Source organism: Notamacropus eugenii, chromosome 4 (genome assembly GCF_028372415.1).
Source record: "Notamacropus eugenii isolate mMacEug1 chromosome 4, mMacEug1.pri_v2, whole genome shotgun sequence".
NCBI lineage: Eukaryota > Metazoa > Chordata > Mammalia > Diprotodontia > Macropodidae > Notamacropus > Notamacropus eugenii.
Window position 1 is genome coordinate 358,700,994 of NC_092875.1, and position 20,578 is coordinate 358,721,571.

The 20,578-nt window shown below is 37.9% G+C and overlaps 1 protein-coding gene and 1 non-coding gene across 4 annotated transcripts in view; one reads left to right on the forward strand and one right to left on the reverse strand.

The window, feature by feature from the left end:
* The window catches only part of SEMA5A (semaphorin 5A), a 660,701-nt gene extending 650,552 nt beyond the window's left edge, over nt 1–10,149 (reverse strand). For all 3 annotated transcript variants that reach the window (XM_072605411.1, XM_072605412.1, XM_072605414.1), the window contains exon 1: nt 10,060–10,149. The gene's annotated coding sequence lies outside the window, so the exon portion shown is untranslated. The remainder of the gene's footprint in view (nt 1–10,059) is intronic.
* A 7,649-nt stretch (nt 10,150–17,798) lies between these two features.
* Nucleotides 17,799–17,867, forward strand: LOC140502926 (small nucleolar RNA SNORD123). Its single transcript, XR_011966646.1, has one exon. It is a non-coding gene; the product is annotated as a small nucleolar RNA SNORD123 (small nucleolar RNA).
* Nucleotides 17,868–20,578: the final 2,711 nt, after the last annotated feature.

Consider the following 20,578-nt stretch of genomic DNA (forward strand, 5'->3'; position numbering starts at 1 on the left):
ACATCCAGAAGATAAATCATCTATGGGGAAAGTCTAAGCCAAAATTCCTGTAATGACTATTTTCAGTCTTTTAACAACTTCTTTTCTTAGGGTGTGTATACAAGATTAGAAAAAGTAGTCAAAAAATGAAGGAAATCCAGCCAAAGAGGGTCTTGGCAGTCTACAAAATACCAAAAGATGAACTGGTTGTTTGCATTTATTTAATCAACTTGGTTGTTTCGCACCCTGTAAAGAAAGCTTTGCTTGAACTCCAGATCAGGGGCTGACACAGTTTATATGGAGGCAGAGGCTTAACTAATATAGATATATGAATCACCTTGGTATCTATTGGTCTTGGCAATAGACTTTATAGAAATAATGAAAAGGCAGTATATAATGTCCAGGAAACAGAATAGGATCCATCTTCATACCTCTGAAGGCTTAATTTACACTAACTCTAGAGATTATGTATTAGCTTCTTTAGGCTATAAATCCAATTGATTAACAGCGTTTATTAGTCTCACTGCAGAAAAAAATAATCCTCCTCTCTAATAAATTGAAATCACTACAAAGAGTAAGTAAAAATGCAAAGTACACTAGGACCACTGAGCATATGTTATGCACACTACCCTCGTATTATGCTCCACTTTTCATTTTGAGTGTTTGGGGTTTTTTGAGAGAGACAGTTTCATTGGGAGAGGCTGCCATTTTCTTGGATAAGATATTGGTTGCTTTGTTTCTATATTATTTTTTAATAAACAAGCTCCAGTCCCAAATAAATTCAAAAATCTTTAATCCAATATCATTATGTTAGCTTCCATTTCTTAGATCATTCATTAATTTTAAAAGGATTTATTAAAATCTATTTTAATATTTATAGTTCTCCTAGAAGCTCAATTTATTTACTAAGTCCTCTATTTACAGTATAGATTCTTTCCTAAAAATTTACTATAAGTTGATTAATTAGAACTTGAATTGTATATTTACTCATAGGTTTCTGTGATAGTTGACATCAATCCTACTAAGCTCAATAGAACTTGAGCTATTTAATGAACTACAGATAATTATGTTGCTTAGCCTGGAAACTTAATTGTAATTTATGCAATATATTTATGGGAAATGAGTTGTGTTTCTGGTCATCCAGAAAGGAGAGAACTTCTATGTTATCATCTTGTAGAAAAGAAATCCAGCAGCACTGTGTCAACTAGACAGTCATTTGTATGCGTAAGTCAAGAGTTTATAAATTTGGAAGTTCCCATAAAAATGCTAGACACTAATGGACAGAAAAATCAAATTAATCTTTGCACAAAACAATTTCTAAGATTTAAAAAGAATTTAAAAACATTTATTGACCCAAAGACTTTCTGGTAATTATAATATTCAGTTGTGTGCAGGCAGGTCGACATCAAGAAAGTACATGGTGATTTAAATCACATATATAGTACAAGCAAATCTATTATATTGGCTTATACTTACATTTAACACCAGCATGAACATCAGCTTAATTAAAATATCTGCTGGACAAGTAAACTTTAGCCTCTGGAACAATTATCGTGCTTTATGTCACGAGTCATAAACAATGTTCTTGGCTTTATAATCATTAAATTTTTACAACAGATCTAAATCTTGATCCTGTTAGAGAAATTGCTGAAGCTTGTCATGACTCATGAGCCTGATTGGTTATGAGATTCCTTAATATAAATTTCCCTGTCTTGCTTGGTTTTAGTCTGATTTCTTAGTCTCTGTTCTAATTCTTTCTACTATTTGACTTAAAAAAATATTAGGAAAATAACTGTGTGAAATAGCAAAAAACAAAGTGGATTTGGGAAATGAAGAAATAACTACAATTTTAAACTGGAAATAAGTGATGAAACAGAACAGTAGATTATCAACTATTTCTTTATAGTTTGTTACAAATACACAATTACATAATAGAGACTTATACTATGTGTCCAGGGTTCAGAACCAAAATCTTAATGTACATCTAGGTTATAGGAACCAAAATTTTCTTATATACAGCACTTTCTGACTTAAAGCATTATTTGGAGGCATATTATTTTAGGAGCAAGTAGGTGGTGCAATGCATAGAGTACTGGGCTAGAAGACGAGTTAAGATCCAGCCTTAGACACTTACTAGCTGTGTGACCACAGAAAAGCCACTTAATCCTGTTTGCCTCAGTTTCCTCATTTGTAAAATGAGCCAGAAAAGGAAATGGCAAAAGTATTTCAATACTGTTGCCAAGAAAACCCCAGATAGAGTCACAGAGTCTGACAGAACTAAACAACATTTTTTTTTATCAAGAAGTTGCTTAATACACTTTCTTCCACTCATATTTACCAACCCTTTCTCTTTTTATTCAAACTGGCTAACATGCACAATTTTGGTAAACATTTGGTGAATTTGGCCTCTGAATATTACAAGTTAATTCACTTCCTTTGAGGTATACAAATATCGAATAAGCATCATTCATGCTCTGTGTCAGGAACTTAATTAATTCGATATCTAAATAAATATGGTGTTATTTCTCCAATACCTTTCCAAACATTTCATATCCTTTCTTTCATGTACTCTATATTTTAGCCTATTAGCTGAAATGAGTTTTCTTAATTCTATATGCTATTTCCAACCTCCATGCCATTCTATGAGATGTTTTCTCCTTGCCAGTATAATAGAGGACTACTCAGAGCATGCACAGATGGTCAGCTGCCAATCCTCCTGTTGGGAAAGGGTAGAGGGGGAAGTGATGACCCTGTTTCTGGAGGTGCATAATGATATATAATGGAAGGACTTGCTCCCCAAAAGACCATATATTCTTTCCCTCTCCCTTTTCTTCTCTCTCTCCCTCTCCCTCCCTACCTTATTATCCATGTCTTAAAATCTTTCTCTTTCTGCATTTTACATTCATCACTTTTCTGTCAGGAAGTAGGTGGTATGTTTCATATACATTCTTTTGCAGTGACACAACTGGGTCAGTGTTGTATGTACACAGAGTTTGATAGTTTTCTAGGCATAGTAACAAAGTGTGGTTTAGAATGGCTGGACAAATTCACAGCTCTACCAACAAAGCACTACTGTATCTGTTTTCCTACAGTCTGCAACATTCATCATTTTCCTCTGTTTTTCTTCTTTGTTAGGTAAAAGTTGCTGTAATTTGCACTTATTTAATTAGTGATTTAGAGCATTTTTTCATAGGGTTGTTAATAGTTTGAATTTGTTCCTTTTAAAAGTATCTATTCATATCATTTAACTATAGGGGAATGGCTCTTATTCATATACACTTGAATTATTTCTGTATACACTTTGAAAATGAGACTTTTACCAGAGAAACATTTAAAAAGAAATTTTCCCCATTATGTTTCCCTTCTAATTTCTGCTACATTGGTTTGTTTGTACAAAAACTTTTCGATTTTATATAATCAAAATTAGTTGTTTTATCTTGTGGTGATGCTACTTTAGTAACAAATTCTTCTTTTATGAATAGATGCAAAACATAATGTCTTCCTTGCTTCTCCAATTTGTTTATAATGAGACTTTTTGTATCTAAGTTTGTATCCATTTGGAACAACTCACCCTGCCTTCTTACATTTTCTCTATTATTACACTTGAAATTCTTGACCTTTTGTTTTTCCATATGAATTTTGCTATGTTTTTCTTGGTCTGTAAAATATTCTCTTGGGAGTTTGCTACAGCACTAAATAAATTAGGTAGTTTTTTTCTTCAAATTTATTATGTTGACTTAACCTATCCATGAGCAATGTTTCTCCACTTATATGGATCTGTTGTAATTTCTTCAGAGTATTTTATAATTAGACTCATATGTGTCTTTGGATAATCTTGGAAGATATATTTCCAAGTATTTTATGATTTCTGAAGGTATTTTGAATGTAATTTCTTTTTCTATCTCTCCTCACTGGGTTTGGTTGATTACATAATGGAATGTTGATTCATGGGGCTTTACCTTATATGCTTCAACTTTACTGAAGTAGTTATTTTGATTTAATTAACTCTCTACAGTCTCTAAATACATTATATCATTTGCAAAAAGGAATAATTTTGTTTTCTCTTTACCTGTTCTTATTTGCTCCTTTTCTTTTTCCTGTCTCACTGTTACAATCAGCATTCTAGCACTAAGTTAAATAGCGTTTGGTTTAGCCCTGATCTTAACAGAAAAGTCTCTAACTTTTCTCTACTACATTTAATTTTTGCACTTGGATTTGGATGAATACTATTTATTATATTAAAGAATGGTTCCTTTATTTCTATGATTTCTAGAGTTTAGTAGAAATGAGTGTTAGATTTTGTTTAAAAAACTTGTTTAAAAAGCATATACTGATGCATACATATGGTTTATTATTTATATTTTATGTAATATAAAATATTTATGCTAACATGGCTTATGTTTATATCGTTCCTTATGCTAAACCAACCAATATATGTGCCAACTGTGAGCAACATGGGAAAAATTTTTTAAAACCTGGAACTATTCTTATGCCTATCTAAAGTGCTACAGTGAACAATAAATAATAAATTCTAAAAGATGAGGTATAAGAAATTACCCTTATCTTCTCTTCTGACTTTACTATCTATAGAATTCATTATTTTTCACCCCCAACTCTTCCCTCTTCCCAACTTTTCCTTTTACCTGTTAAGGGCACCACATTCTCCTAGGATATTTGCAACCTCATTGTCAACCTTGACTCTTCACTTGTACCCATCCAATATATTCAGTCTGTTATAAAGTTTATCATTTCTCCCTTTGCAAAATCTTTCTTCTGTATCCCCTTCTCTCCTCTGACACTGTCATTGCCCTGGTACACACCTTTATCACTTCATACTTGAATTAACGCAATAGCCTTCTACTTGGTACCTCTTCCTCAAGTACCTCCCATACTCCACTCATCCACCACTCAACTGCCAAAATGACTTTCCTAAAATGCAGGTCTGACCATGTCATTGATCTTTTCAACAAATCTCAGTGGTTCCTATTACTTCCAGGATCAAATATAAAATGCTCCATTTGGCACTTAAACCAATGCCCTTCCTATTTTTTTTCAGTCTTCTTATACTGTACTCTCTTCCTTCTTATACTGTGCTCTACAATCTGGCAACACTGTCCTACATGCATGCTGCTTCTCAAAAACAACACTTCATCTCCCTAATCTGGGCCTTTTTACTAGCTCTTCCCTCAAACCTTGAATATTCTTTCTCCTCATTTTGACCTCCTGTGGTTTCCTTCAAATACTTCTTTCTGCAAGAGGCCTTTCTCAGTTCTCTCTCCCTCCTCTCTCCCTTCTCTTCTCTTCCTTTCCCTTCTCTAGTGCATTTCCTCTTCAATAACTTATTTACACCCTGGATATTTTGCCTCTTCACAGTTATTTACATGTTCTCTCTCCTATTATGATATGAATTCCTTGAGGAACAAAGATTATGACCTTGCCTTTCTTTGTATTCCTAGAATATAACACAGTGCCTGGTATTTAGTGTTAAACACATGCAGCAGCAGCAGCAGCAGCAGCATGACAGCATTTTAAGCACTTTATATATGACACCTCATTTGACCCTCAAATAATCTTGTGAGTGGATATTATTATGCTCATTGTACTGATGAGGAAACTGAGGCTGAGAAAAAGTGACTGGTCAATGCTAACACAGCTTGTATCTGAGGCAGGACCTGAACTCAGATCTACTCCAAGCCTAGTACACTACCTACTGTACCACCTAAAGCTACCTGGCTCCTTCACTGTTGAGGTTTGACTACTAACACCGTATTGAATATAGCTTAGTTTTCATTTTTTATTTTTATTTTTATAAGCAGCAGTCTGGGGAATTTCCAGTTTACAGTTTCAATGCCATTTCTTTCAAATGCTATATTACATTTGAGGCATAACTTGTCTTTGAAATTTCTGCACTTCCTAATTTATTGAAGAGTGAAAGTTGAAAATTATTTGGCCTGATACCCTTTAAATGGCAAAGATGAATTGTTAATGAAAGTATCAATATACTGAATTAAAGCAAAAGGTTTTTATCTTTACTTTGACTCCAGAATTTGAAAATATACTTAATTTCCAAACCAGAAAGTCTTGTGTAATTTTTTAGCATGTAGAAATCTTAAGAGATTTCAGATTTTTCTGTTGGTATTCTAATTCACTTTAGACATTTTACCCTTAGTCAAATACTGTAGCTTCGAGAATTAATCAGTACTTGACAAATTTATGACACAAAAGTCAATAAGTGAAATGTATCAAAGTGTCTACTTCAACAGCCCTGTATATATATCTCATATATAACTAGCTATTTACATTTCCCCAATAGAGCATGAGCTCCTTGAGGGCAAATGGAGTGTTTTTGTGTTTCTTTGATTTCCCAGTGTGTAGCCACTGTCTGGTAAAATGCAAATTGTTAATAAATGTTTGTTTGGCTCAATTAAAAAAAAAAACAACTGTTTCCCTTTAAGATCTTCCTCTCCTAGATTATTTGGGCTACATGATTACTTCAGTTTCGAAAGAATAAGAAATATCAGATTGCCATCTACCTTTTGCAGGTCATTTCTGCAGTTCAACAGACAAAATAGTTTTTCAATTAGCAAATGAATCAACAAAAGTAAGTATATGGTGTAAAGAAAATGTGTAGAAAACATTTGATTATGGAAAATATTTGTTAAATATGGCAAATAAAGTTCAGCCAAGTTTATAAGTGAATTTATTCTTTTATAATTTCCTTTATAGACAGAGACAAGTTCAGCTCCCAAATTAGAAAAAAAAAACTGTCTAACTCAACAGATGAATAGAAAGTTAATTTGTATTCTATAGTTATTTAGCACCAAAAATAAAAACTTCCTTGAGACATCTGTGTCATAATTATAAAAGTCTTCTACCAATGTATATAAGCAACTATGGCAACTTTTTTACTTCCAATACAAAAAGATGATAATGTAATTTTAGAATCACAGTAGTTAGGGGGCTCAAGAAGAATATAGTAGGGCTATATGCAAATTATCATTTATAAAGTACTACAATCTTAACTGTGAGGTATTCTTTCAATCTAATTCATTACATATTACCAACACTTTTAAAACTGGTGATCCAGTGCAATTCCTTACATTAGGTTTTTAATAGTTTAACTGTGGTTGATTGCTTTCTACTGTTTTATATTGTGATGTTTTTAAATCTTTTAACTCTTAGGTCCCAGAGTTTTGTTTTCTGTACTTTAGGGCATGTCCAATAATAGACAAAGCTTAATTCCAATGACCTAATAAGATAAACAAGAAGAACAAAAATAAATAAATAAATACAAGTTAATGAACTGTCTTATGCATAAATACGTTCAGTCAAAAGGCAGTTGTCTGGCACTCTTGTACTAGTCTGCAAATTAGTCTGTGACAATGGTTCCATCACATCTTTGACATTACGCCTCTTGTCCATCTCTTAACAAACACCTACTGGGAAGAGGCTTCATACCTTATGGTACTTGACTCTTGGGGTTAATACATGCCAATGTGAAGAAACAGTCTCAAAGGGAAAATGCAGCTGAACTATAACAAGCGTTTATCCTAATGCACTTCTCAACATTTCAAAATCCCCTCTCTGGACAAAGACAAGCTTTACCACCCAAGAGTGTAAAAGCTTTTTTCTCAGCAGGGGTCTTGCAGCTGTTCACCATTAAAACAACTAAGTGAGAAGGTCCTCTTTAGTAAAAGTCATAAAAAAAGATTATTATCATCACAACTTCCATTTGTTTTCTTAAGGCTAACAATTAAAACATAAATGCATTTAAAGGTATATACATAAAGTCCATATGCAGACATACACACTTGTAGAGTCTTATGACAAAATTGTTCAGGATGAGCTACTATTCCATCACAAACATTTTTTTTTTAAATAAGACTAGGTTGACCAGATGTAGTTAAGATATCTGACTAGTTCTTTAATTTTTTTTAAAAGGATAAGAAATGCCTCAAAAATCTTTAAAAACTTTGAGCAATCTTGTCTACCCCTTGGGAAAATAACCAAAGATGGAGAAAAGAATATATGTGATCATAACTGAACTAAGTACATTTTAAAGAGTTTGTTTTTGAGCCTTTTGCAGCCCTGTGTATTTAAAGAAGCATTCCAGCTGTACTTTAATAAAATGATTTGTTAAATGTTTCTGTCAATGAGAATCATCTGATTGCCCAAAACAATGCCCCATTTGTCCACAAACTTAAAAGGCTGCTATCAACTTGCTTTGATATCTTTTCTTCATTGAAATTATATACTGTTTGCTCAGAAGGGCTTCTTTAAGAACAACTGAGCATTATGCTAGGTCCAAGGCAATGTTTTTCTATGAAAAATGTGTTTCAAACCTTATATACTTTAGCAATTCCATCAATACCCTAAAATTAATGTCAACTGCATATTTTTAAATCTTCCACTAAAAATAATCAATAACAGGACTGCTGTGGCCAAACCTAACCAATAATACAACTATTCCCAACTTCTAAATGTCATCTGTAAGGGCGTAAACATTAAATATACATACACCACACAAGAAGCACCAGCTGATTAATTTTCAACTCTCTCCTGGGCATTCATCTTAAAACCTTAACTATAACATTTTACCGATGAAATTTCAATTTATTCCTGAGCAAACACAAAACAACAAACTCTACCCACACAGGAATTGTCTGTGACTTTATGCATCAAGCTCAAACCAAAATCTGAAAGTATTTTCCAAGTCACCATCCTTTTCCCTTCCACATGCAGGCTCTGACAGCTCTCTCCTATCAACATGGAAGTCTTTCCTTAATATGAAACAGTTGCAGGATTTGCCCTCTGTCCCTTTCCGACAGTGACCCTCAAAGTGCTTGCTTATTGATGTCTCAACCAAATGCGCCTACAGCGGTCTCTCTGAAGCCAGAGCGCTCGCTCTCAGCGCCCCCTGCCGGAAATTCTGAGGCCTAGCAAGCAATGAAAAGTTCAATTCCCAACTCCATCAGCAGCCCAGCCATCCAGGTAAAACAAATGGCTAGAGCAGTCTTGGAAAGGATCGGATAACGCTTTCCCGCCAAATCCTATCAGACTCCTGGGACTCCAGTACACAAAACGAATTAGAGTACTAGTCTCTCCAAGTAAGAAGACTTAAAAATCCCATTTAGAGACTCCTTTTCCCCCTTCAAAGTCGTTCTCCAATCCTATTAGAAGATAACAGATTCAAGATTCCTTTTGAAACTGGGTTAGCAGAGAGTGCTGGGGAGCAGGGGTGTAGAATGCAGTGAATGAGAGATCTTTGGACACTGCAAAGCTAGTCCCAGAGCCTAGTAATCCCAGAAAGCAAAAAAGCTTCTCCCCTATCCGCACGTCTTGCACAAGGGACCTTTTTATTGTTTTTAATAAGAAACGTCTATCATCATCATCATCACCACCATCATCATTCTGTAGTAGTGTGAACTCTCAACACTTCATCTCTGCCTCTTTTCAGCATCAGGAATACCTTCTTCCTTGTGCCTCCCCTTTTGGGAGAATTCCAGTCTTTCTGCAATCCCAGGACCCCCGACCAAATACGTTTTTCACATTCTCCAGCAGTCTCCTTCAAACAGACCAAGAAAAGTTGTTCCCAGAAGAGACTAAGGAAATCATGAGACTCAGAGGATTTAAAGCATCTCCTTGTCCCTTCTGCCTGTCTCCTTTAGCCCACGCTCCTTTTAAGGCGAAGCTTGCAAAAAGTCAGTGTTGATTCGCACTGCTCCCCCAAAAGCCTCTCTTATCGGATCTCTCCTTTCCCACTACCACTGCATTCGCTGCCATACACACACCTCACACTCTCCTTTGAATACATGACACAGGCACTCTGAAGTCTAGAATGTAAACTAAGTTACAACCAGTTGAGTGGTGGAACTGTTGGTCCACCACAGCCAAGAAATCTCTGCACCTCTAGAAGCGCCAGTGATGACCCGGATAACCAGAATCCCATTAATCCTCCCGTCCTGTCCAAGAACTAAGCAAAAGCGATCACTGAGCTGCTCCCCCCACCCCTCAAGCCCGGCAGCGGTGCTGCGGGAACAGGGACAAGGAGAGGAGGAGGAGGAAAGAAAGGGCTCTCACCAGGTGCTGTGCCGGCTTCTTGCCCAGGTCATCGAGCACTTGGGTGCCCGGAGACGCTCCGCAGTCCTCTCAGGTTCCCTCAAAAGGAGGTCAAATACAGGGACCCCCGCCTAAGTCCCCTTCCCTCCCCCCACCCGCCCCTCCAAAACACGAACCCCCCCACTGGGGGGCTGGGGGCGCGGGGGGCAGCGTCTTGGGACCAGGAGCTGAGTGTGTAGAGGGGACGAAGCTCGCGCCAAGTGCCGGCTTGGCCGGGGTGAGATGGGAAAGTTGGGTGATAAATCCAGTTCCGTGGGCGAGCAGCAGGTAGAAGACAGCCAGGGATCTCCAACTGTTGGACAGTCCGCAGGAGACAGCACCGGCCCTGGGAGAGGCCGGAGGGAAGGAAAGCGGCAGCCGGAGCAGCGGCAGCGAGCCCGGGCGAGCGAACGAGCGAGCGTCCTCCTCCTCCTGCTGCCCTGGTCTCGCAGCCGCAGCCGCAGCAGCCCGCGCCCCGCGCGGCTCCCCAGCCGGCCGGCGGCAGCCGCAGCCGCAGCGGCAGCAGCTCGGTTCGAGAGCCGGGAGCGAGCGCGCGCGGGGAAGCGGAGCCGGGGAGCCGGGCAGCGGAGCCGGGCAGCGGAGCCCGGGAGTCGGGCAGCGGAGCCGCGGACAGGGGTCCCCCTCGCGCTCGCACTCACACACTCCCACTCCAGGACTCTCTCCACTGAGTCCAGCTGTGAGCAGCTACCCAAACCTCTCCGCCCCCTTCCCCCGCCGCCGCCGGCCGCCGCTGCCTCCACCCCCTGCCGCTGGAGCTGCGCAGGGGCGACTGGGCATCGCCGCCGCCGCCGCCGCCGCCTCCCCCTACACCTCCCCCTTCTACCCCAGCGTCCCGCCTCCTCCCTCAATGAGTGAAACCTGAGAGCTTGGGCCAGCTCCAAACACCCCACCTCCCGGAGAGACCCTGCGGGGGGAGGCTCCCCGAGTCACTGCCCCCCCTCCCCGACCTGGCCAAGCCGACCCCGCCCCCAACACGACCATTCCCCAGTTGGCCCGGAGGCAAACAAGTCTCAAGTCTCCTAGGCTTCTCGCCCTCCCCCCATATATGAGTTAGGCTGAATTTTTTCTCCCCTCCTCTGCCACGTAAAAACTGTTTCGCTCCCATTTCCCTACCCCGCCTTCTTTTCCCCTTTCTTCCCTCCCCTTCTCTATCGACGTGTCTCTCTCTGGCTATTTTTAGGGGAGTTCTCTATAAAGGTCCCGGGAAAGTCAGGGCCAGGCACTAAGACGTGGCACTCGGGCCCCTACGGGCAGCGAAACCTGCAGACATCCACTCCAGGTACAGTAACAGTTACTGTGCAGGGGGCGGCGGGGAAGGGGGAACTGGTAAGGGATCAGGGCATGTTACACTGTAGCTGGAACATGTGGGTGCTTCTAGTGCCGTCCGATTTGCAGTGTGTTGCTTCTTTCTGTCTAATTGCAAATCTCATGCATTCTATGAAAGTTATAGACGCATTAAGAGGTGCTAACTTGGGCAGGTCTTGGAGTTAGGCTTCCACTCTTCGAAGTGTGGATCCCTGAACTAGCTCAAGTAGCTAGTCTCTGCACATATATCTAATTCCAAAGGGTAGAAATCAATAACCAAATGCTTATGAAACCATTTCTTAATACACTTACTCTTTGAAGATTTCCTTGAGTGGGGGGGGGAATATTTTTTGAAATACCATAAACAGATAACTGAGGGTAAAACTGTATAGAAAAAAAAAACCTCTTGAAATTGTATCCCATCCCTTTTCTGCTGTGACTGTGTGTGGGCATATGGGTAGGGGAGTGATAGGTTTTGTTTTTTTTTCACTTTGACTAGAAAGATATCAATTGATAATATATTTGTAGTGAAAAGTTCTTTCATTCTTCCCTAACAAATATTCTGATATAAGGGCTTTGTCTTTTTTAGGTAAATAGCCCATTTATCTACATTTAAAGTTGTCACATATCCTCAGCCAAACTTCCAGTATAAAATGTATCTTTATAAACCAATGTTGTCATTTCAATAGCTTTCTTGAGCCCTTTCAACTTTTATATCAGTTTCTTCCTACAGGTGGTTGTCATAATTTCAGAACTGTAAAAAAAAAGTCTACATGATGCCATATCATAAATATATATATAGTTCATTTATATACATAATGTATTTATTTATGCAGCTCATGAGTGTACCTTTGGAACCCATTCCATTTGGATATGGATAGTCACATAAAGAAACATCAACAAAGTTTGCCAGTAGTTTAGTGGTAACAGGGTATTGGCAGATTTTACAAATGTTGCCATTGTCTACCCTGAGCCAAGGGAGCCTGAGGCCTCAAGGCCATATGTGGCCTTCTAGGTCCTCAAGTGGGGCCTTTTGACTGAATCCAAATTTCACAGAACATTTTTTATGTTCATTTCTATGTGAATTTCACTGAGAAGTTTAGATTCTGTCAAAGGGCTGCAATTGGGGACCCAGAAGACCATTTGTGGCCTCAAGGTCAAAGGTTTGCCACCTGTGCTCTGAGCCATGGGAGGTAGCACACAGCAAGAGAAGCATGCTGGTGTTGGAACAAAGCCTCAGTTCTCAGTTCAAACTCGGACTCTGGGCAACATTGGGCAAGTCTTTTAACCTTTCTCAGTTTCAGTTTCCTCATTTTTAAAAATGGAGAAGATGGGAAGAATGACCTCCAAGTTCCCAGCTCCAAAGTAATGGTTTTAGGATTGGGAATCTCTCTAAATGGTTTATGTAGGAGCCTCACTGGGTGGGAAAGGGAGCAAGGGGAGAGGCGCTCACCCTAATCTGTTTGCTAATTTCCTATTTTAAATCAATTATTGTTCTGATTGAATTGTTTCAGTCATGTTCAGCTCTTCATGACCCCATTTGGTGTTTTCATCGAAAAGATACTGAAATGGTTTGCCATTTTCTTCTCCAGATCATTTTACTGATGAGAAAGTAAAGCCCACAGGGTTAAGTGACTTGCCCAGGGTCACACAGCTATCAAGTATTTGTTCTTGCTCAACAGGAACTAAGCTTGGTGGATTACCTGCCAAATTAAATTGCCATTGCCCCACCCTAGATATGGCTCTGATAAGAGCTTTTACTGCTATTCTTTGGGGAAAGGTGTGTGTGTGTGTGTGTGTGTGTGCATGTGTGTGTGTGTGCACATGCCACATGCATGTGCTGGAAAGGAGGAAGCTGAGGAAGAAGGCAAATTGGGTAATAAAGATTTTAATACTGCAGTCAGAGGGAAACCACACTTTTTAGTTTTGATGAAAACATATATAGCCACCAGGAGTGTGACTAGGGCCCACCTCCAAAACACAACTTTTAGAGCCCATAATGCTATGTATCAGTGATTCTTTATAATGAGAAATCACCATTAAGAGAGTAGCAGTGGCTTCCTGAAAGCAAGTTTAAATCCAAGGCCTACAAATTTCAGTCCGTGTGTGACACTATTTATTTGACTTTGTTCAGTCTATCAATCACCAACCAATTATTGAGTGCCTCCTATGTGCCAGTCACCGTGTGTTAGGTGCCAAGGATACAAAAAGTAAAAGTCCCTGTCCTGAAGGACCTTACGGTATTCTTACAGGAGACAACATATTCTAAGATTGATACAAAGTATATAAGAGATAATGGATCTTGGAGGAAAAGAAGGATTTGTTCTGTAAAACTTGGACTCCGTTAAAAGGTCACACCCAGGGACCTAGAAGGCCACGTGTGGCCTCGAAGTTGCAGGTTCCCTAATATAGCTAGCAGCTTCAAAGATCCAGAAAGGCTTTATGTAAAAGGTGGTACTGATAGGAACTAAGAATTCTAAGGGGCTAAAATGAGGAGGGAGTGCATTCCAGATTTGAATTACAGCCAGTTTAAAATCACAAAGTCCTCTTGGGAATTAACTTCCCCCTGGAGTTAACAGGGGAACAGCCTCAGTTTTCTCTACTGGAAAATGAGAAAGTTGTATTGGATGGCCTTTGAGGTCTATTACAGCTTTACATCTATGACTTATACATTGGTCTAACAGATTCCCATTGGAAGTACAGAAATTATATTAGTGACATTGTATTTCTTTATCTCCAGAAAACAACAAATACTGGGAAAGCTTTATGAAATCAATCCTAAACATCTTAATCAGACCCCAATCAGTATTTGTTTTTTAATTTTCAAAAGGTGTTGTGACATACTCTATAACTCCCCTACTATGGGATTATGCCTCTTATTTAAAGGAGTTTTTATTTTTACTATACTTTTTTTTACACTTTTACTTTACTTCAAGTGTCTCACTTCTACCTACTTTCTCGTTTTGTCTGCCAAAGTCATTGATGGACAGTTACTTGGCCAAAGACACTGAAGAGATTTCAGGCACCTTTTTTTCATCTAGGCTACACTTGTATCTCATTTGATTCTCACAGTAACCCTGTGAGCTATGTAAAACAGCATGCCTTTTCCTGTTTTGTAGAAACTGAGGCTCAGAGATCTAAGATAACTTCCCCAAAGTAGCATAGCTTTTAACTAGTAGCTTTTCCACCTCCAGACCTAAAGGCTGTTTCTAAAAACACCAGCCTGCTTTTTACCATATTAGCCTCTCTTGGAGGTACCAAGAGAAGGAAAACTTTGTATAAAAAATGAGTATAGATGGCAACTTAAACGTCAGAAGGAAACAGGAGAGACATGAGGAACATAACTGATCCTCTTCACTACATCTCTAATACTTTGCTCTGTTCTGTCTCAGGTCCTAACACTAACCTCCATTATTAAGTCTCCAAATTGCACTTCCAGCCTCTAGTTTCTCCTTGCTCCAAATTATTCTCCATGTGGGGATAGGGAATGGGCCTGTGATTTTATTGATAGAGGGTATTCCTGGGTGAAGAAATTCCCTCTACCAATGGAGGTCCATCCCTTCTCTGTAACTTAAAGTCAGAAAGTTACTTAGAGTACCTAGATTTGAGCTCAGGTGTTCCTGACTCCAAGCCCAGTTCTACCCACTATTAGGTATCACTTCCCTAAACATCCTTAAAATATTAGATTCCTCCCTGTTTCCTGTATTCTTTTAACATTACCTTAGCTATGGGAAGTAGATCAGTGATTCCATTGGTACAGAGAAATCCTGGATAAAGAAATTCTCTACTAACAAATCAAAACTTTATCTGAAATTTGTATTGTTAAAGAGTTATCTAGGACATTGACAGGTAATTTGACTTAACCATAACTCACAAAACCACCATTGGTCAGAAGCAAGACTTGAACACAGTTCTTCCTGCCCCTGAGAGAGCTTCCTAGACACAGCACCACTTTGCCTCTTTTCTTCCATATAATAAATATCTAGAATAAGTTTTCAGAAGCACAAATCTGACCAAGTTACTCCCTTGCTCAAGAAACTTCAGTCTTCTGCTATTACCTCTAAGATAAAATATACATTTCTCTGCTAGGCATTTAAACCTGTAGTGCTCTGGCTTGGTTCTGCCTTTTTCTACTCTGTGGAAATCACAATACTCCTTTTCACAAACTCTTATCTTCCAGCCCACCTAGCCTACTTGCAATTAGCCAAACTCAACAGTCAATTTCCCACCCCTATACCTTTACCCAGAGTATCCCCCATGCGTAAAATATATACCTTGCTCATTTCTATATCTTCTTCAAGTCTCAGCTCTTTTTCCACCTTTTGTGGGAGACTTTTCCTTATCCCCATCATCACCCACAGTCACTCCCTCCTCAAATTATAGTGTTTGTACTTATCTGTTTACATTTTGTGAACACCTTCCCTGAATAAAATGTAAACTTCTTGAGGGCAAGAACTGATTGCTTTTTCCTTTGTTTTTTTTACAGCCTAGCACAGTGTTTTCTACAGCCTAGCACAGTGTCTTCTACATAGTAGATACCTGATGTTTATTGAATTGGGTTGATTCCAATCAGACTGATTGGATCTAGGGTTCTTCTCTTCGAGACTCTGTATTACAATTATGGGGCAGCTAGGTGATAAAATGGAAGAAGTGACAGGCCTGGAGTCAGAAAGACCGGAGTTCAAATCTGACCTCATACACATACTAGCTGTGTGACCCTGGGCAAGTCACTTCACCCTATTTGCCTCAGTTTCATTTATCTGTAAAATAAGGTAGAGAAGAAAATGTCAAACCACTCCAGTATCTGTGCCAAGAAAACCTCAGATAGGGTCATGAAGAGTCAGACATGAATGAAATGACTAAACAATAAAAACAAATTACAATCAGACCTACTAAATGGAACTCCTTATATGACTTAGCATCTAAATTCTATAATGGAAAGAGCATTAGTCTTAAAACCAGAAGTTCAAATCCTAGTTCTGCCACTCTTTAGAGCTAAGTTCTGTACACCTCAATTTTCCCAGTTGTAAAATGGGTAAGTAAAACTTGTAATACCTACCCCAGAGGTGGTTGTGAGGATCAAATGTGATATTATGTGTGAAAGCATTTTACAAACCATAAAACATTATGTAAATGTAGGCTGTTACCAACATAGAGTCACTGTAGATTCATTTAAAAGATTGGAAAGGAGATTTCAGTTACTAAGGCAATGCCTCTCTCAACTATGTCCCATCTCTGTCCCTAAGAGAATGCACTGCTGAGAAGTGTCTTGAGCTCAGAGGGCGATCAACAAAAATATGTGGTCCGATAGATAAGAGTGCATTAATAGAGAGCACGCTTCTTATGTTTCTGTGTTTGGCACTTCAGTGAAAAGTCAGTGAATCCATTCCCACAATTCCCTTCAGGTTTGCTCACATGCCCCACAGTCAGAAAGCCACTAGAACAGGCATTTACTCCTGTCACACCGTAAAGCTGGAAGTATTACACATCTGTTCCTAGTGTGTAGATATCAGCCTGGAATACTTTAATGGTCTGTCTGATTCAGTATCCCAGGAGGTGTGTGTGTAGAACTATGTAAGCAGCTGCAAGGGTGATTGGAGACTGGATAGAAAGCCCTGAGGTAGTATTAATACTCACTGAAGTTTTCTTCTCAACTTGCAAAAGTCAGAAATTTCATACTTTAAAAAAAATTTCTTCTTTTAAGGTCTTTGTTCGGTAATAGGACTGCATTCTCCCCAGGGCCTAAGTCATTTACTATAAAAAAGTACTTGGTGAATTAAAGGGTATATTCATGGTCTCCTGAAGAAGGAATGGACTGCCTAAGCACCTGATTTAATACCAGGGAGTTAAGTTGTGAAGTGGGAAGCATCAGTGGCTCCCTCTGATAAGAGACATCAACATTTAACTCTGTATTTTCCAGATATGCTAAACATGTTTCTATATGTATGTATGTATGTGTGTGTATATAGGAACACAGATCCATCCTTTGAAGGGAGCAAATTAGGAAAAGAGTGAATTGTAAGGAGTTCTTTCTGCAGTAGATTTAATTTTCTTTCTGAAAATACTAGTCTATTGAGGGGGAACATTATATTTTAAAATATAGAGGTACCTTTAGAGATGTAGGGGACCTTAGAGGTCATCTCATCCAAACTTTACCTTTTTAAGATGAGAAAACTGAGGAAAGATGGGTAAAACAATTTGTCCAAGATCACACAATTAGCAAATAGTGTCAAGACTCCAATCTAGGTACTCATTACTCCCTCTTAGTTTATACCATAGCGCCTCAGGGTATGAATATTAATTTTCCTCTCTTTAAAAAGTAAAATTTGAGGTACCCTCAATATGAATAATGACAATAGTAACCAGAATGATTAAGGGGAAAATGTTATTTACTTGGTGAAAATGATGAATTCTGGGGAACTGATTCATGTGACTTGAAAAGGCCATCCATTTCCTGATTCACCTTGGTTTTTTATTTTTTATTTTATGGAGAATGACATTTATTAATCTAGTCTCTGAAATAATTGACCATTTTTTTCTTTCTATATTCTTTCCTTCTTTGCTTTCATTTCAGTGATTTTCCTGAACTGACATCTCAGAGAAGAGAAGCAAAGATGGGGTTAGAGTGGAGATCATCACACAGAGAGCAAGCTCCTATCTTGGATCATGATTGACATGAAAGGAAAATTTTAATATCTGTGATATTTAAAAAGAAGGAAGAAGATTAGGTTAAAATTATGAAAAACCACAGACTAAAGATTGTGGCCTTTTGCCATTTAATTATTAATTGGATTTTCCGTTGTACAAGCCAGCAGACACATATCATACTATGGCAACTCTTGGGTATCCAGTTTTTTTCCCTTCCATTTTTCATTCTCTTTTCTAAGATTAGCTTTATTTTTTGTCCATTTGTTTTAGTGTAATTATGTATCTGTGCAGTATCACCAACTGTTTCATACTAGAGTTAATTCATTCAATAAATATTAACACCTGCTATATGAAAGTAATGATGCTAGAGTTTCATTTAAATATGATAAATAGTCTACATATTAGTAAATATTTTACATAGAGATACTTATCTATAGATTGGCTTTATTTTTTAAAAAACAGTCTTCATTTTTCTTAAAAATAAAAATGAAATACTCAAAATAATGTCATATAAATATCTTATCTCTTAACCCTGATATTTAGGAAAAAACTAAATAACAGTTGATAGATAAAGTGTTTTACAATTTACTGATATTGAAGGAAGATAATATACCAAAGAGAGCATGCTTTTAAAATGGCATACAGAAAAATATGACTAGAGAAAGACAAATCATGAAAGTTAAATCCAATATAATTTCGTGGAGTGTAAAATTAAAAATTTCATTTTCACAAATTTGACCTCAAATGCTTTTCATTTTCCTTTCACTACATATCAACTTAAAACACATAAACAAACAAAAAACAAGGTTAACTATCAGAAAATGTAGGGATCTCATTCAGGGAGTGTCAATCCAGAGGCTTTGGTCTAGAAAACTACATATAGCTTGAAAGTCAGCTTTCACTGGTGCCCATGATCTGGGTAATCAGAAATGTTGCATCTCAGTTTGTTTTGTGATTCATAAGATGAGTCCTCTTCTTAGTTCTACAAAGGATAATTATCATTCATATAATCTACAGAGGGATCCTCATCGTTTGGTTTTGACAAGGAGCTTGGGGAGAGGTGGCAGAGGGATAGGAAAGGATACCAAGATTAGCAGATGAGAATGCTACACTGTGAAAACTCAATCAAATTGACATGCTGACATTAAAAGAGTTTTTATGCTTCAGGCAAAGCATTGATTCATATCTTCTTTTGACCCACCCTCAAAACAAACATGACTGCAAAAATATTTAATCGGGCTGACAAAGAATATTAGTACTGCAAAGGGCCTCAGAGGCTACCTAGTCCACATTAGGCTTTAACAAGAATCCACCCAGCAAGTAGCCAGTAAGCCTCTGCTTAAATACTTCTAGTGAAGAGAGAACCCAGCTATCTCCCATAGCAGCCAGTTCACTTTTGGATAGCTCTAATTATCAGGACTTTCTGTTACTTTTATCAATCCTCAGTTTTCCTCTTTGTCATTTCCGTGGACTGATCCTCATTCTGCCTTCTAGGAGCAAAGAGATTGAGTCATTTTCCACAGGACAATATTTCATACACTTAGAGACAACTATCAAGTGACTCCCCTACCCCTAGATCTTTTCTTCTCTAAGATAAACATCATAAGTTCCTTCAGATAACTCATGTGGCATGATCTCAGTCCCTTCAGTGTTCTATTTGTTCCCAGAATGCTCTCCAGTAATGTTGCATATTTTAGGTCACATACCAGAAGGATCTGACCTAATAATTGCACTTATATATTGGATGACATGCACACACACCTGTGCGTATATATACATTATATGTGCTTTTCTATATAATAATGTGTCGTAATGTATATTTATGTATATGTATTGTGTATATGTAATATGCCATTCTTTATTATACATGATCTTCTATTTACTATTATAAAATATATTAAAGTATATTATGTTATAATCATCTAATCTATGTGTTATATATGTTATATCTATTTGTTATATATGTTATAATCATCTATATCAACTAATACGTATACTATATTGGTATATGGCATATTCAATATAGTATAGTATTGTATACATGTATATCCATATATATTTTTTAAACATATGTATACCCTTAAGCATAAAAAGGAGATTTGCTGAAGACCACCAAAAATTTATCAGAATGACCCTGTATTTTGAAAATTTATCAGTCAACAAATATATTTAGTATCTCTCTTTCAGATAGTTTTGCTCCCAGGACATTGCTTTGTAGGATATAACTAGCCTCTTCTATTCCCTTCTCACCACAGCATGCATTCAATGAAAATAAATATAATTGATCATAATAATCTTTTCCACATAACATTAGCAAATTCTTCTGCCTAAATAATTGTTAGTTCTTCCAAATAGGTACCCAATTAAAGTGGGCACCTGCTAATTTACATAATCCTATTAGAATTTTGTTGTATAATAATACTAGGTTGTTGACAACATATTAAATTATGATAAACAAAGAAAGCATTAATTTGGGCAATGTGCTATAACTCAGAAGATTGTAATTACCAGTGATATATTCCTGTCT